Below are 18,361 nucleotides of genomic sequence, written 5' to 3' on the forward strand. Positions count from 1 at the left end.
CATGATGGAGAATAATGTGAGAAAAAGAATGTCTATATGTATGTGTGAGTGGGTCTCTTTGCTGTACAACAGAAAATTGACAGAACACTGTAAACCAATCATAATGGAAAAAAACATTCAAAGAAAAAAAAAACAAATTCTATCAGAGGAAAAGAGATGAAATAATCTCCTAGGTATCTCTTTCAGATAGAATGTTGTGTGGATCAAAATACAAAAACAACAGTTAAGACCCAGGAGCTAGTTCCAGCTCCATCCAGATTTAATACCTGCCTGTAGCATATGGGAAATTCGTAAATGCTAGGTCTTAGCCAAACTGTGCCTCAGTTCCTTCTTCTATCAAAAGGAGATGGTAAAAGAAACTACCTCTGGGGGTTATCAGGATTCACTAATTTAATAAATATAAAGTAATAGCACAGTTCTTGGTGCACAGCCATGATGAAACGTTATGGTAAATACCGAAGTCCATTTCACTCTCCAAGCTCCAGTTTCTTTATTTGATATGTGCCATCTCAACCGCACAGGGTTTTATGAGAATAAAATGAGCTGATACGCACAATTTGAAATGTTAAAACACATGGACAAATTATTCGTTTTTATCTTATTTTTTAAATGGTGAATTCAGCTAAGCTCTGGATTAAATCCAGTCTCTCATCACACATTTGGCCAATGTTAACAGAGTGTCTACTACGTACCAAGGATGATTTTTCAGACCACAGTTTATAGCATTGAACCACACAGGGGCCCCGCCCCTGGGACTTTACTTTCAGGTTTGTGGGCACATGTGCACACATGCATGCACACGCACGTGCGCACACACACATTCTTTCTGTCCTCTCTGGAGTCAAGCTGCCTCAGTGCGAATGCCAGCTCTGCTGCTGACTGTCTGTGCAACTCTAGGCAAGTTGCTTAACTTCTTTAAGCCTCTGCTAGCTTATCGGAGTAAGTGAAACACTGAGTGTAATGAGCTTAGTACCATACCCGGCACTCTGTAAATGGTAAATAAAGGGTAGCTCTTACTGTTTTTCTTATCAGAGCAGGGAAAACCTGCTTTCCTCCTAAAGCTCCGTTCTTGGCTGGGTTGTGGATAATGCACATGATGCAACAGCTGAAAGGTCACGGGCAATGCTGCTTCTTGTTTTTCCTGTTCCTCCAGGATGTGTGAACAACTGTCCATCTTGAGATCCCCACGACAGAGTACGCAGAAGTACCAGGTTTTGAGTTATTTGGATTGTTTCGCAGAAAGGGTGTCCCAAGATCTATTCTGCCTCAAAAAGTGGGTCTTCCTTTGGAGGAGGAGGGGAAATGGGGAAAAATGGCTTAGACTCTTGGGAGGGGTGCGGTAAGGATGCAGGGGAGGGTACATGGTGAAAATGGGGAAGTATTTCCATCGCCTAGTCTCCATTCAAAGCTGATCGGTCCCTGACTTTCCCCAGTATTTTCCTGAGCTGATTTTTGCTAATATCAATCAATGCCTGGGAGAGAGATCTACAGATCTACAGGGGAAGTGGAAGGAGTTCTCCCAGCTAGTGATTAAAGCATTGAGCCTTGTCTCATTGGATAGCCTGCTGATAACACAGCAGCAGTATCACCCAGGAAGGCCCCTTCTCTTTGCCAAGCTCGGCATCTTTGGGGTAATGCTTTCCTCCTCTTTACGACTTAATTTGAGGCTCATTTTGGTCTTATGCTTTCAATGCATGAAAAGGACTGGGAATTGGAGAAGGATAAGCCTCCAAGAAGGATGACTCCAGGCCCTTGCTCCTCTTGGGAAAGCTTTGGAGCATCCGGCCCTCAAAATCCCTGGCAAACCAACAAAGATGTGCCCTGGGAAGAGCCAGACTGACCCTGTGGCCAGGTGGCTGCCTGTAAGCAATGTTTCCAGAGCTGAAAAGATCCGAAGCTGCTTCTGTCATTGCCCTCATGTTTACAATGTCATCATTGCTTGTGAGCTCCTTCTGTTGGGTCATCGCATTGAAGACCTCAGACAAATTGGGAACCCTGCCTGGGAACTGAGCTATGAGACCCCATCAGTACTCACTCCCCAGAGGCTCCCAGATGGGGGGAGGGCACGGGGAAGGGGTCCAGGGAAGCACTGGAGGGCTGTCGTGGTGGCTGCTGTGTCGTGGGCAGGGGTCAAGGAAGTCTGCTTGAGAACAATAGGCCCTTTCTGGGGCCTTCAGTGCTGAGGGTCAGGGAAGGACAGGTACAAAAAAAGGAAAGAACATGTCTGGAAAGGAGAGAGGAATTCATCTCCAAGACCATCACCATCACTATTTTGCTAAGGGAGCAACGAACTGTCTTGTTACATAAAGAACTGGTCAGGGTAACCCCATAACTCATGGAGTTTATTTTCCCTTTCTGGAAGTTGCAGTTGTGCACTTTGGAGATCTGGCAACATTAGGCAAGGATGCTGCCAGCGGGAGGAAAGATCTAGTACAACCCTGCATGGGCCATCACTTGCTCAGATCTTACAGCAACCTTGCCTTGTATGGCGTTGGAACCGTGGCTTTCCTTCCATCAGAGGAAGTCTTCCTTTAATCCCTTGTCAGCATGTGAAGCCGTGCACTCCCTAAATGACTAGCCTACCCCCTCCACAAAGCTTGGAGACGGCAGCGGAGAAGGGACTCAAAGCCTGTGACAGCAAGGGACTCACTCACTCACTCCCCTCCCCTCTTGAAAGCCCCGGGCTTGAAGTTCATGACGTCACACAGCATACCCCTTGCCCTCCTGTCTGGATAATTTAGTAAATTAGCAATGGAACAAAAATGGTTTCTTTTACACGTCTCCTCTGTACCTTCAATCACACTATTTGGGAGACCTGAAATTTCTCAGCAGACACTTGTAGTTAAACAAAGCATTTCACATACCTCTGAGAAAAGGGCGACATTGACTTTATTTATCCTTCGTTATTCATGAAGCGGCTTTAATCGAAAAGGCTGAGGCTCGAAGAACAGTTCCAACATGGCAGGGCTCACGCTGCGTTGAAGCTGAAGATGTCACCCACGATAAACAGGAACTGCTGTGACAATGGGAGGGGAGGGGCAGGAATTGCCTCCCGGAGCAGGATTGGAAGTGGGGGGGGGTCGCTGAACGAAGGAGAAAGGGAGAGATGCATTTGATTGTGTTTACAAGATTCATTCACAGCACAGCAGGCAGTATTCACACTATAATATTCACCCTAACACAGATAATTTGATTTTCAACCTGGTTATCATGCATTCAGACATAGCAATACATGAAAATATATGCTTTAGCGGTGCATTTTAAACAAGGTTGCACACTTTAAGTCAGAATACATTAGAGGTGAGTGCTGAAGTTCGTGATTGTGGAAGTCTTGGAAATCTCCATTCAGCACATGGCATATGCTTTGAGAGGACTCAAAAAACATTTTACATTGTGTACCAGCCACTGACTGTATATTTATATATCTGTACACATACGGTATGCAGTGAAAATGATACACTGGCTTGCTTCTTAAATCTTTCCTGGTTTGAAGGGTCTTTAACTTTCTTTAGAATCCCAAAGTAAAATGGAAACGTAACCCCACCCACATACCTTGAAATGATAACCATTACTATTATAACCTAGTAGGAGATGACGGATTATCTGGTCCCTGCCCCTCCAGCAGTGAAGGAGAAAACTGATCCCAGAGGCTTTCTTCAGGTGACTTTTTCAAGGTCACACAGGCCACACAGCGTTGAGGTAGATTCTGTGCCTTCAGAATTTGTGTTTTCTGCCTTCCGGCTTTTAGAACTGAATTAAATAAAATATGGGAGATAGTCCACATTTACAATATACTGGGTTTTTTTGTTTTTTGTTTTGTCCTTTTAGGGCCACACCCAAGGCACATGGAAGTTCTCGGGCTAGGGGTCAAAAGGGAGCTGCAGCTGCCAGCCTACACCGCAGCCACAGTAACCCTGGATCCTTAACACACTGAGCGAGGTCAGGGATCAAATCCACATCTTCATGGACACCAGTCAGGGTGGTTACTGCTGAGCCACGATGGGAACTCCATACCATGTAGTTAAAATCAAAGTTTTTTCTATCGCCCATTGAGCACACATGCCTACCTTCCAAGGCTCTGCCCACCCTGGCCTCTAGTCCACAGAAAGTCAGCCAACACTTGTGAAAGATTAATTCACTGCAAAGACTGCTTGCCCATCACCTTCCTTCTTCTACAGTTCACGACATTGGTCAATAAGGGATATCTCTTGGCTATGAAGAGGCCAGAATGGGTAGCTCTGGTCTTGGAAGACCTCAATCTTTTAACTCTAGAGCCTGACCTTCCCAGATTTGAGACAACTCCCAAAGAAATATAAACTGAAGGATCAGTAGATTGACTTTTCATCAGGGGTAAACGTCTTTGTCAAGTGTGGTGACAAACGACTTTGATTGGGGGCCTGGCTCAAACGTTCACACTTCACAGGCCGAAGGTAATCACGTCCCAGTGCCCATGAAGCAAATGGATACCGGGGACTCCTCAGGAGACAAGGGACCCCAGGAGGAAGAGAGCAGGGCTCGGGGACAGATGGGGGAGGCCCTGCCTCCCCTGCTCAACCCCCTCTGGAGCTTTTCCACACTCTGGGGGACCCACATTCCCTTCACACCACAAATCACCAAAATTGTTTGCTCCCTGAGTTCTGAGTGGTTAAAAGTAGGTAGGTCTGGAAATTGCCCCAGAGGCCAGGGCAGCCACTGAGTTTTGCGAGCACTCGGATGACAAGAGGGGGTGACCCGAAGCCTCCATCTCCATGTGGCCTTAGTAAGACCTACAAGAAAAAGACAGGTGACCAGAAAAAGGGTTGTTAAGGGGTTGTCTGAAGTAGGAGTTATTTTGATGTTGGAAACAAGCATTTTAGAATGCCCTTCTCATAAAATGTTTTTGTTTTCTTTTTTCTTTTGAGGGCCGCACCTGAGACATATGGACATTCCCAGGCTAGGGGACAAATTGAGCTGTAGCTGCCAGCCTACACCACAGCCACAGCCACGCCGGATCCTTAACCCACTGAGTGAACCCACATCCTCACGGACACTATGTTGGGTTCTTAACCCACGGAGACATCACAGGAACTCCTGGTAAATTGTTTAAAAAGGGATGAGTTTCTAAACAGTCTGGGAGGTAAATGAATGAAATTCATCATTTTTTTCCAGCTCTGTGCCCTCCATGGGGTTCCAGCACACTGGGATGCAGCCTCATTTGGAACGTTCCCGAACCTCTCTCTGTGTCAGATTCTTCATCTGTAAACTGGCACAGCTCCCTCACGGGATTGTGAGGATTTAAAGAAATTCCTTAGAAGAGAGTACCTAGAACAGTGCCTGACATGCAGTAAGCACTGAGTAGAATATATATATCCATTTAGTCCTCTACCTTGATACAAGCGTTAGGCCAGAAAAGAAATGGCAACGATTCCTTTTCTACCACTCAATTACTCATAAATAGCTCCACAAACCAGGCTCTGGTATTTCTCCTGGCGTCACTCTCCCAAATAACTTGATATTTTCTCAAGCCGCATCCCACTTCAGAGTACATAGGGCACTTCTGTGGTGGGATGGGGTACGCTGCCTGCCTTGTTCCACACAATCAGTAGTGTTTAACGCCCATTCTTATTAGGATGAACGTGGTGACAATAAAGTGAAAGGAGCACAGACTCAACAGCAACTAAGCGAAATAGTTGATGCAAGCCCAACACACACACCTAAATGTAGAAGCACAACGGACTTTCCTCTCTTCTGTTTTCTTGCGCTCTCTCCATAAACTGAGCTGTACCAAGACAAAAGAGAGAGAACTGTTCTATGTAAAAGGATCATCTCCATGGCGGCCTCCAGCAGAATGCCCTCATTATTCTAGAATCAGAATGCCGGCTCGGCCAAGCCACCATCTGCTTCTCAAGAAGGATTGCCTCAGCCTCAGCACCCAGACGGCCAGCCCTGGGTCCAGGCTCCCTTGGGCTGGCGCTGGGCTCCTGAAGACTCCTTCCCTTCGCTGAGTCTGGGCAAACCTTGACAGGCCCCGAGTTTCAAGCCTGCACTTCCCCACGATGTGGAAGGCATTGCCTCTGCAGTGGTGTGAGGGCATCATTGATGCTTTCATCAAAGCCTGTACTCCCACCTCACGCTCAGGAAAGCAGCTGGTGAGTGTTGTGTCGTGCGCGCTACAGATGGATCGGGGCAGGCAGGCTCAGCATTCAGCATAGCTACTTAGACAGGTGTTTGACTCTGTGTTTTCCAGGTGGCCAGAAGGCAGCTGATCATTTGGTGAAAGAGGAAGCCATGCGGGAAAAGAATCACTCCCCGGCCCTGGCAAGAGCGCAGAGCCAGCCACTTGGCTTTCGTCCATCTGCTCACCAGACATGGTCTTGAAGCCAGAACATTTCCTCTTGGGGTTCATACTTACTTTGAATTTTAATGGAGAATAAGGGGCTTCCGCTGTCAGTTCCCACTCCTTTGTCGAGAGTGGTCTTTGGGTCTGGGGAGTTAACTAGGTCACCAGGATTAGTGGCAGCTGGCATTTGCAATAGGGGCATCTCTGCTCCATCAGCCCAGGCTGCCAGGTGTGGTGTGAGAAGCTGAAGGAGTTGCATGGCGTGTTTCTCCCCAGCACTGTGTCCACCTTCGTGAGCAGAGGGTGGTACAAGGGATGCTCTCTGGTCACTGGATTGACAGGCGCCAACCACAGCTAGCCTGGCTAGGAAACTGCAAACAAAAACAAACAATTCAGCTGTTCCTTGGAAGGCAGACATCAAGGAAGCTTCCAAGCAGCCCCCCCACCTCTTTTTTTTTTCCCAGCAAGAAGATTCACAAATGAAGTTTCAATACAATCAAGAGCAAAGGGGACTGGTAACCTTGGTAACCCCTGTCTCCAGAGCTTTCAATGACATGAGCTCCAATGCCTAAACAGGGTACAGTGCCATTTCCAAGGTGAACCCAGGAACCCAGAAGACTTTAATAAGAAGACCTTAAGGGAAACTCATGCAATGATAGGACGGAAAGCACACAAGTGTAGAAACTTAGATCAGAAGAACCCCCTGCAAGGACCTCCCCAGAGAACAGGGAGGAGAGAAAACAAGCCTGTAACTCCCGGAGGACCCCCTGGGAACAAACCAGGCACTCTGAAACTACCTTCAGGATAGGGCAGTGGAAGCATCTTTCTCACATTCCCTCCAAGAGCTTAGAGTAAATGGATTACATTTGTTGTCAGGTAAATGGGCAGAAGGGGTGGGAAGGGGGTGGGGAAGTGCTTTCTCATGAGGCCACCTGCCCCAGAACTGGCACTGTGGGGTCTCTGTAACCCAGCAGACCCTGGGGAGCAGGAAGGCAGCTGACAGTCTTCACAGGGCACTCAGTGCTGGCAAGTGAGCAGGTCCAGCGAAGCCAAACCCTGTCATAATCCCATCAGCCCCACTACAGCGGAGCCTCCACCAACTGGTCATGGGACTGTGGGAGCTCATCGCCACCTACATTGACTGTGCAAGTCACTACTGCTTCTTCTCTGGAAAGCCCAGGAAGCCTATTTCTAGGATTTGGGGTACAGAATCTCCGGTAACAAATAAGTGAGAGATATCCCAAGGATCAAGAATGGTGCCTTCCAGGAACACAGTTGTGCTCACTCATGGTTGGATTTCTGAATGCCAGAGGAGTAAATTTACTAAATCTGTGTATGTTTGTTTTTTAAGCCACTACAGTTCATGGTAATTTGTTACAGCAGCAATAAAAACTAATACAAGCAAACAAACAAAAAGAATGGTGACTTCTATTAGCATTCATTTATAATTCATATTCCAAACTGTTTCAAAAAGGATCAAAGAATAATAAGGTCACATATACACCTGTACACAGGTTAGTCTGATTAAAACTACTGTGGCACTGATTCGTGGCACTATTAAAATCTGGGGTCAGGTAACTCTTTGTTATGATGGGAGGACCATCTTGCACTATAAGATGTTGAGCGGAATCCCTGGCTTCTACCCACTAGCTCACCCCACATGAGAATTACTAGATTAAAATAGAAACGGGACATAGAGAGATCTTATGTAGATACATAATAATTAAAAGTTATAGACAGAAAGATGGAGCCGGATGATTTTGAAAATTGAGCATTCACTTTAGCCTGTGTAAGTTTGGAAGGAAGGAAGCCAGGGTGGGAGCTGGGCGGGAACAGTCCTAGGGCTGTGGTCATTTATGGAGGGCTTCTGCCCAGGTTTAGTATAGTTGCATGCATTAACTCATTCAATCCTTATTATTAGCCCTATTTTACCAGTGCAAAAAAATGAGGCTCAGAAGGGTTGACTACCTTTTCTAAGGATGACCAGCTAAAAAGCAAGAGGGCCAGATTCTGATCGGTAGGGTTGACCTAAACTGTCCCACATGATAGCATGAGCCACACGTGGCCATTGAACATCTGGAGTTTGACTTGTCCAAAATGAGAAGGGCTCCAAGTGTAAAAAACACTCCAAATTCCAGACAGCTGTTGCAATGATATTTTAAATATTTTGGACTAAAATATATTATTAAAATCCATTGTATCTTTTTAAAATTTTAATGTGGGTACTAGAAAATTTAAAAATGCACATGTGGATTGCACTACATTTCTATTAAACAACACAATGCTAAACAATACTATCTCTCATATCTGAAGAGGAAAATAGCATGCTATGTGCCAGGAGATAAGATAACGCACAACAAGGGAACCCATTTCATCACCTTTTGCTATCAAACAAAAAATAAATACAAGGAAAATTTTTAAAAAAAAAACCTTTTAGAAATAAAGTTATCTGTAAAGTTGGTAAAGGGCTAAAAGGGAAAAAAAAAGAATTTCAAAGTATTATCAAGTTCATAGGTCATCACAGTTATTTCTCTTCATTGATGTTGAATGCGGATTAGTCGGTCCCACAATCAGTCCTGGGAGGACCTGCTGCTGGGCCAGCTTAAGCAGGCCCTCATTTTCTCCTTCTTGATCATTCCACTTGCCTCACCTTTGTGCATCTCAGCTGATCCAGGGCCAAGGGAAATTTCCAATCATCTTGTATAGAGTTACCACCACTGGCAGATTTTTTTCTTTTACCTTATACAGATTTGTCATTCAGAATAAGTCTCTGGATGCTTTCTTGCTACCCATTCAACCCAGACATTCTTTTTGTGCCTCCTTAACCTTGTCTGGAGATGCCACCTTTTTATCACAATCCCACCTCTACTCCACGGTCAGACCACATGCTCAGCAGGTAAGGTGGTGGACTGAGGGGCTTGAATCCATTTTCCGGTGATCATGGACCAGATCTGCAAAGTGGGCTTGATACTAGTACCAGCCTCACAGAGTTGTTGGGATGGTTAATAAAGATAATCCTGTGCCATCCCTGGAATACTGCCTGGAGCATGTTAAGTGCTTCCTAAATTAAGTGGCTGGCATTTTCAGTTGTTCTGGGGTTAAAGGGGGGGGGGGGTCAAGTCATGCATGCATGTGAGGATGTTCCTGTTCCCATCAACCCCTGTGCCTGTGCCTTTTCCCTCTCACCCATTGGAGAGCTCAACACAATGGCAGAGAGCAGGCAGTGTGACCAAGGATGGAGGGGCGGCAAGAATTAAGCTGCTCCCATGCCATTGTTATTAGAGTCTAATTAACACCTCTCTGATCATCACACCGTTTCAAACGATGGGATTCCGGGGCCAAAGCCGAGGGATGTGTTTCCAATCCGGAAACCCCCAGAAGAGGAAGTCTCTCCGCCAGGAGAGCACACCCAAAAGGCGCACGTAGGCAATGGGCTGCAAAGAGCTTTGTGGGAGAGGCGCGGGTGGCTGCGCTCAGTTCCAGCGTGGGGGCCGGGGTTGCAGGATAGAACAAAGGCAAGAGGCAGGCTGGAGACAGAAGAACGGTGCACCACCTCCCACCCCGGTCAATAATGGGAGATGGATGATGATACCCGCTGAATAACCTCACTTTGCAACCTTTATGCGAAGGTTTGACAAATGACACCAAAGAAAGGTACAAGGGAGTGATTAAAACCAGCCCTTGTGAAAAGCAGGAAGAAACGTCCTGGGGCTCAAATCTCCTTCAGTCAGCCCCCCAGCCCCACCCTGTCCCTGACACTGCCTTGAATTTTCCAGAGTTTTCTAGAACTTTTTTTTTAATCTGATCACATCCTTCTCCCCTGCCTCTACTACTCCCTACACATGAACTTGGCTTTGGGACCATTTTATCCAGACTAGTCTATCTTTCTGAACTCGGAATAAAAGCCTTCATTCATTCATTCATTCAATGCCCCGAATTGCTCATGTCAAGGCAGAAATTTTCAGTCCGTTGAGCAATAACAACTTTCTCCAAACCCTTACAAAGAGCATTTCCTGTTGAGGAAAATCACCTGGAATTCCTATTAAAAACAGACTCTCAAACCTCAAAGGAGATTTGCTGAATCAGAATTTCCCTGGGAGATGGCGCTTTCTGGGGATACCCAGTGAATTTTATTATCAGGGAAGCCCAGAGAGATGGCTGTGCTTTCCCTTGCTGCTTAGAGTGGAGGAGGTCTGTTCTTGGGCTCTGACTGCTAAGATCTGCCCCCTGTGTGGCTGAAAGCTTCCTTCAAACTATGATTCAAGTGGTGACCCATTAAAGGGACAAAATCCATCAAAGGCAAAATCACAGGAACCCAGGCTCTCAGCTGATGGCTCCCAGGAACAGAACTGAACCCAAACAGAGCCACTGCAGCCAAGGAGGTCTGGGCCTCCACAGAGGCCGGGATGTGGCAAGAAAATGTCAGAAGGCGTTGACCAAGGCAAAAAAAAAAAAATATGGAATTATACTCAGGAATTGCAAGCCCCAGTGTGGTTGTAACCTCCCCTGCGTTACTCAAAGGGCTTGGCAATGTCACCCTTCTGCTGATAAAGGTGCATCTTTACTTCCTTCCATCACACTCGCTGGCAGGATAATAATTCACCAAAACCCTGGTTTCCTAGCATGTCCTGACCAGCTTTCTGGAGTGAGAGAAACAGAGAAATGAGCTGCACGTAAACACCTTGAGAAAATGTTCTTAGGAATCCAGGCCTGAAATAACAAATGATTTGACTCCAAAGATGTGGGCAGCTTGTCAGAAATCGAGTCCCCTTCCCCCTTTACCCTGGGGAAAAGGAGATGTGGGTTACCCTTAAGAAACCTTTTCTTTGTTCAAGTCATAGATCTGTACAAACCGTCATTGAACTTGAAGGCCTCACTGGGCACCACGTTGATTATTTCCTGCACAAGCAGGGTGGACAGAGCTAAGACATGCCAGAGCTAGGTTTAGCATGTAGGTTGTTGACACTGGCCCTTAAAAATAAATAACCAAGTGACTCCTACAAATTTAATCTTCCCTGTCCCCAGCCATCTCCAGATGTTTGACATCTGCTGTATTAAACAGAATCCAATTATAATTATGTGTCAGTACCTGCTCAATAAGCCCAGGTGGGGAGGGGCAGGAGGAACAAGGGAGGTCTCTTCCAGGGTGGCCTGTGGGACATGATGGGACAATTACAGCCCTAAGAGGAAGGCTCTATGTATATGGGATTCTCAGGAGCCCCTTATAACTGCTACAGTCAGTGATACCTGTGCAAGACAGCGTGGAGACTAACAGAGAGATGATGGCTGGGCCTTACAAGACCGGCCAAACTCATGCAAGATGACAGCTGTCATTAATACAAGCGTTTGTGGCACTTTCATGGGAGGCGGGTTGACATTAGGCATTGGCAGGATGACCTGGAATAGCAAACAAGAGCGATATGTGGGCCCTGACCCTGCTCTTGGCACAAAGGGGCAGCCACGACATGCATCAGACTTGAGGGTCACAACTGATCCCCTCCAGCAATCCCAAGAAGGAAAGCACCAAGGCAAGAGAAGGAGCTTGCTGTTATCTGTCTAGCTGATGACCTTTCCTTTTTCTTTTATCTTTTTTTTTTTAACTGTCCTTCAAGGGGGCCAAAAAGCAATTTTCATGCTATGGCTCTAAATATCAGTTTATTCCTCTGACAGAGTTCCAAGCATGCCCAGTAGGAATGATTTAACACTGCGCTGACGACTTGCAACCGAAGAACGTCATGTGGAAAGGTAGTCTGCCGCAGCTAATGGGCTCTTGTTTCAAAGGGAGGCAGTGTGTACATTACCAGCGTATGGAGAAGGTGCAGAAAGGCCCAGGCAGCCATTAGGAATGGAGTGTTGTTGATGATGAAAAGGCACTTTGCCGGGGAGGGAATGGTGGGAGAGAGAAGGCTTATCTGTCTTTTTGATTAGAAATGCATGCTTCCTTTCATCATCTGAGCTGAAAAATTGGCTTCTGCTCTTGGTTTATGAAACCATTTTTCTTTTTCCTTTCTTCCCAGGTTTGCAAACTGCTTAATAAATTAGTTACTGTGAGGTACATGGGTGCCACAATAACCTTAGAGGCTTTTCCCAAATGCATCCTTAATATTTTATAAGTATTTAAATAGATTTATTCAATTTGAGCTGGCTGATTTATGAAAGCTGGCATTCTGGCATGAAAACTGGGTTCTAGGCAGATGAAAGCTGATCCAAACAAACTTCAGAGGCGCTCCCAATTCATACGAAGTTGGTTTTAGGAATTCAAGTCAAACTTTGGGAGATGGCTAATTGTGCAAACAGGGTAAAGAAACATCCAAAGCAGAGAAGCTTGTAATGGGAGCTTCAGGCCTGTGGTCACATAGGATGTTCACAATGGTTGATTCATTCATTTCTTCATTCACTCATTCAGCCAGCATCACCGAGAGTGCTGGGAATTGTGCTAGGCATGGGTGCCTTTCTGTCCTTCTGCTCAGTCCAGCTTTAAAAAATGAGACGACAAAACTTAAATGTCTATGTAGCTCTCAACCCAAGGAAGACATTGCAAGTCAGATCGTCTTGTGTAAGCTACCATTCTGAATTGCAAATAAAAGTGCCCTCCCCCCCCTACCCCCGATCAAGAGAAAGGACAAAGATTTTTGGCACCAAAGGGTTGGGGGCAACTCCAACAAAAGAGATTGAGTCTGCTAGGAGTTCCTGTGAGATGATGAGATGACTGCCCTGACAGCAGGTCCTGGTTGGCCAAAACCATCCTCCTTCCCCAGTCAAGCATCCCTTGGGCATCTACCATATGCTGGAACTACAGTGCTTCACAAGACCACTCCATGTCTCTGATCAGAAAAGTCAGATTCCAGACCGCAGCAACATCAGATGCTCAGAGAGAATCCCTCCCCTGTGTGTCCAAGTCATCTGTGCAAATCTACATGCTATCCTCCTGGATGAAAAAGCAGACTTGGAGATTTATATCAGGTCACAGAAGCGTCGGAGAAAAGTAGGAAGAATTAAAGAGAACGTAAATCATCTTTTCAAAATACAGTTTTTCTTATTTACCAGATTTCCACATGCATAACATTTGTCAAGTATTAAATCTAAATAGTGAGACAGCCAATCCTAAAGAGGATGAAAAATATTAGAAAGTACACAAGGATCAGTTTCAAGCAGCATAATAGATAACACCCCCGTGATACTTTAGAGAATATAGGAACAATTAAGGTAATTATCCATACCAAAAACTATTTTATAGGAATGTGCTACAAAGAAAAAAATGTTGCATTAGGGTCTAAATGATCAGGAAGTAACAGCCACTTGGGCAATCTTTCTGAGGCCTTTACCGTTTCTTTTCTCACTACTATCTGTTTGACAAGAGAGCTGAAAATTATACCATTTGTGTTAGAATCAAATGCAAATGGAATAATTGTCCCTTCCGTAATCAAAACACATTTGTGGATTGAAATACCACATGGGGCAATTTTCAGTTAATCATAGATGTTAATAAATATGACTCTAAGCTCATAAACAAACATTACTTTGGCTAATATAATATAGGAAATTATTGTTAAGCTTGATCAGACATGTAACAAAAATGGAACTTTGCAGAAAGTCAGCAAATTAGCCATCTGAAATCGAGATGGGCAGCAACAGTAATGAAAGATTAGATTTAGCTAAAATGCTTCAACAAATCACGCATTAGCACTAGGAAATATTTAAAGCTGGCTTTGCTGAAAATGGCAAATATTAAGTATTATCAGAGTATTAGCTTCTTTAAAGAGCAAAACCCGGATGCTTAGTGATTGGAGATTTAAAAACGAGAAAATCAGGTTTACCAAAGTCAGTTACCCAGAGCCTGAATTATATCAAAGCCCCTGACAACAACCAGTGTTTTCAAATGAAATAGAAATACTTGGTATTCCTTTTCTTTCCATCACTGAGCTTAGAAACCAATTTGAGATCCATTCCTTTCGTCTTCCCTAAATGTAAAATAGGTATTTATTTTGGTGCCAAAATACCTAAATGTCTATAAAAGTATTCTAATCATCTATGAGACCAGAGCCAGCTTCAGACCTAGAGAGGCATTAGGACAGGAAAAGCTTATGACACTCTCTCTGCCTCTTACCATGCACTTAAAATAAAACATTATGAGACTTCATAGGTATGCTAAAGCCAAAATATCTTCTTTCTAGCTCTACTCATTTAAAAATTCTAACATTTCTCAAAGCTGAGCTTCTCTTGTTTGCAGGCATAGGGAAGCCTCTCCTTGCTTTCTGGGGACCCCACACCCAATCTGCCACTGGGTCACCCAGCATGTCAGAGAAATGGCCTCGAAGTGAAAGCAGTGTGAGTGAATATTGACATCCAGGCTTTAAGAAAGAGAAGCCATATTTCATCTGTTCCAGTGTATTTTTATCTCTAGGTCAATCTGAAGATTAATCTCTCTGCATCTATGCAACTAAGTGAAGTACAAGACCAGATCCTATTCTAAGCATCTATGAAATGCAAGCTTTCCTCAGAAAAACTGCAGTAACAAAAGCCAAAAGCAGCCCTTCCTTTGGATGGTTTAAGTAACTAGCCCTCTTTTCCCATTTTTACTGAAAATGTAGACCTACCTCTGGAAAAGGAGAGGAACCTTAAGTAACAAAGGCATTCAGATGAAGGGGGCCACCTTCGATAGGTAGAGAATCGTTTTGTGATCTACGTTCCACTTTTTAGAAACTCCAGTATCATCAAGCCTGGCAATCAGTAACATGGCTGGAAAGAGCAATAAATGTGTCTCTTTACCAAACACTATGTACAGGATAAAGCTTTACATTTGTGTTGCCTCAGTCTATGGCCATACCACCCTGAACGCCCCCGATCTCCTCTGTGCTGCTTTAACTCATTAAACACTTACAGCAATCCTATCAAGCAGGTACTGTTTTTAATCTGCATCTTTTAGATGAGAAAAACCGAAGCTTGGAGAGGAGAGGAAATTCACCCTGGTGAATGGTCTGGTTGGGATTTGAACCAAGGCAGACTTCAGGACTGTTGGCAAGGATTAGTGAAAGCATAACCTTTTCAAACATATACTTTCAGTATGAGTCGCTTATATTAAAGGAGTCTATGCAAACCAAAATTGTCGAATGCCCCCACTCTACATTGTATAAGAGAAAATAATTATCCCTCATAAAAAAAAATAGAACTTGTCTTTTGAGCTTTAGGATTGCCATTTGTTGCCCCATTTTCTCCATTATCAAGGGAATCAAGTAAAAGAAATATTTATTGTGCCTGGGATCCTGGTCTGACTCCATTTGCCCTTTTTCCTTACTGAACACCAGACTAAACATTTCAAAAGTCTACATTTTTAAATTTCCAACAATAATGAATAAATTGTACCTGGGGTCTCTTTCCAGCCCCTCACATTCTACCGATATAACTGCACCAGTGCACACTTTTGGCCAGACACTTTCTGGGTCCATGCATCCTTGGATCTTTCTGATAGAAAGTCAGAACAGCACTGGCTGTTCTGAACCTCGCTGTTGGAAGACCATGAAGAAGGCAGTGAACTTTCAAGGCCTAGTATCTTAAAGGAACCTACACATGAATTAGGTCAAGGATGAGGCACATAAGTGGCTGGGAGAAAAAAAAAAAAATCTCCATTTAGTTTATACAACTTCAGCTTCCCTGTCTGTTCAGATTCCATATAAGGAATAGTAAATTTTCAAGCCAGCAGGCCTGGACATATTTCTTGGCCTTATAATTCTCACAGCTCTAGACATTCCAAGGTAGAGGGTCATTCAAACAGAGTTGTAATTTTTTGTGTATATTTATTTCTAAAGTATCTTATGCATAGTTTCCCAATGAAATCATAGATGAGGGCTGGGGAAATGTGAGCTGGGTTATGTTACAAGCATGCCCAGAAGAAGCAGTTGAAAAGAACTGCTCTGGGCTTCTCAAGCTCAAGGGCCAAACCTGAGCTTTCCCTACCGTACCATTCATTTGAACTGTGGCTTTTGTCTTGGAGATGATATAAGAAAAGACAAGAGAGGAAAGACATTCATGAGATTTAAAAAATAAACTTTCCGATAGACCCACAAGCCAGATTAGTAGGTTAGAATCCTACACGGATACGCTGAGAGGCCAACCACCAGAATTCAAGGGGCTCCTCAAATCCCAACCTTTCACCAGCTAGACCCCACTTGCTGCCTTAATATTTTGGCCACATCATCTGTGCAGCATAGATCAAGGTAGTGGCATGTTCTCTCTGAATCAGCAGCTATTAAAATTTAGAAGTCAAGTTTTTCATATTTGTTTTCCTATACTTAACAGGTAACCAAGTAATGTATATATTGTTTTACATCTTTAGGTGCAATTTGAAAGGCAGGATGCCTAATAAAATGAGGAAAGTTTGAAAACCTACACAAACCCAGGGCTTGTTGTTACTGAATCCAAGATGAGAATAATTTAGTATAACGTGTTTCTTTTTTTTTTTTGTCTTTTTCTTTTTGTTGTTGTCTTTTTGCTATTTCTTTGGGCCGCTCCTGCGGCATATGGAGGTTCCCAGGCTAGGGGTCGAATCGGAACTGTAGCACTTGGCCTACGCCAGAGCCACAGCAACGCAGGATCCGAGCCGCGTCTGCAACCTACACCACAGCTCACGGCAACGCTGGATCCTTAACCCACTGAGTAAGGGCAGGGACCGAACCCGCAACCTCATGGTTCCTAGTCAGATTCGTTAACCACTGCGCCACGACGGGAACTCCCTAACGTGTTTCTTAAACTTTATTACAAGCCCTGAATTATCTAGGGGAAAAAAAAGTCACTCTCTATTCATTTAATAAATATTTCTTATCATCCATTCATTCATTCAGCCCTTATTGGCCAGGCATCCTCTAGATCCTTAGGATACATGTGTGAATAATAAGCTAGGTGGATCTGTGCCCTGCTGGAGCTTACATTTTCATGGTGGGAGAGACGCAATCAACAATAAAGATAAAAAGAAAATTCTCCTCTAAGTCGAAGCATATTAAGTGTCAGGGAAGAAGGAAAAAGTTGAAGAGCCTAAAAGATGGAGAATTTGGGAGGTGGGGTTGGGCACTGGTTGTAGGTTGCTCTCTTAAATACAGTGGTCAGTGGAGGCCTCAGTGAAAAGGGGTCTGACATCCTGACAGGGCCTTCTAGGAGGTGAGGGAGTGAGCCATGCAGATATATGGGAAAGAACAAGCCTAGGGTTCAAGGAACAGCAGGTTACAATAAAGACCATGGCTTTTGGCCCCAAGAAGCAAGAGAAGCCATGGCAGGGGTTTACCTAGAGTGTTGACCTCACTATGTTTCTAAACTCAAAACCTGTATTAATATCCATAAAGGTTTCTTTGGACAGTTAAAACATGTATGTATGTTAGCACAGTCTCTCCCCTTTTTAATGCTACCAAACCACCATCCATCAGACACTGCTGGTTTCCCAGATGGAAGAACAAATCAGTGTTGCTCCATCTAAAGTTATTCACCCATTGATAGTAAAGCCTAACTCAAGCATTTGCAGAATTGAATTCAACTGGCATCTGTTAAGTTTCTACTCCTGTGCCGGAAAATGTACCAGGCACTGTTGAGAATGAAACTACCCAGAAAAAGGAATGTAAAACACACAGTTTGTCAATCTTGTTCAATTTCAGGCTTCTCATTTGCAAAACAAAAGGAGAAGAGCTTCTATTTCTCAAAGATTCGGTGAGGAGTCAATGGAATAACAGGTCAACTACCTGGAATCAGGTTGCACACACATACTGCAGTTAGTCCCTTAACAAACGTTGCTCTCTCTCACCTGAATTGATGAAAGAGGATGTTATCCCTTTAAAATTAAACTAATTGGAGTTCCCATTGTGGCTCAGTGGTTAACGAATCCGACTAGGAACCATGAGGTTGCGGGTTCGATCCCTGCCCTTGCTCAGTGGGTTAAGGATCCAGCGTTGCCGTGAGCTGTGGTGTAGGTTGCAGACGCGGCTCGGATCCTGCGTTGCTGTGGTTCTGGCGTAGGCCAAGTGCTACAGCTCCGATTTGACCCCTAGCCTGGGAACCTCC

The sequence above is a fragment of the Phacochoerus africanus genome, chromosome 5 (genome assembly GCF_016906955.1).
Source record: "Phacochoerus africanus isolate WHEZ1 chromosome 5, ROS_Pafr_v1, whole genome shotgun sequence".
In the NCBI taxonomy this organism is placed as follows: Eukaryota; Metazoa; Chordata; class Mammalia; order Artiodactyla; family Suidae; genus Phacochoerus; species Phacochoerus africanus.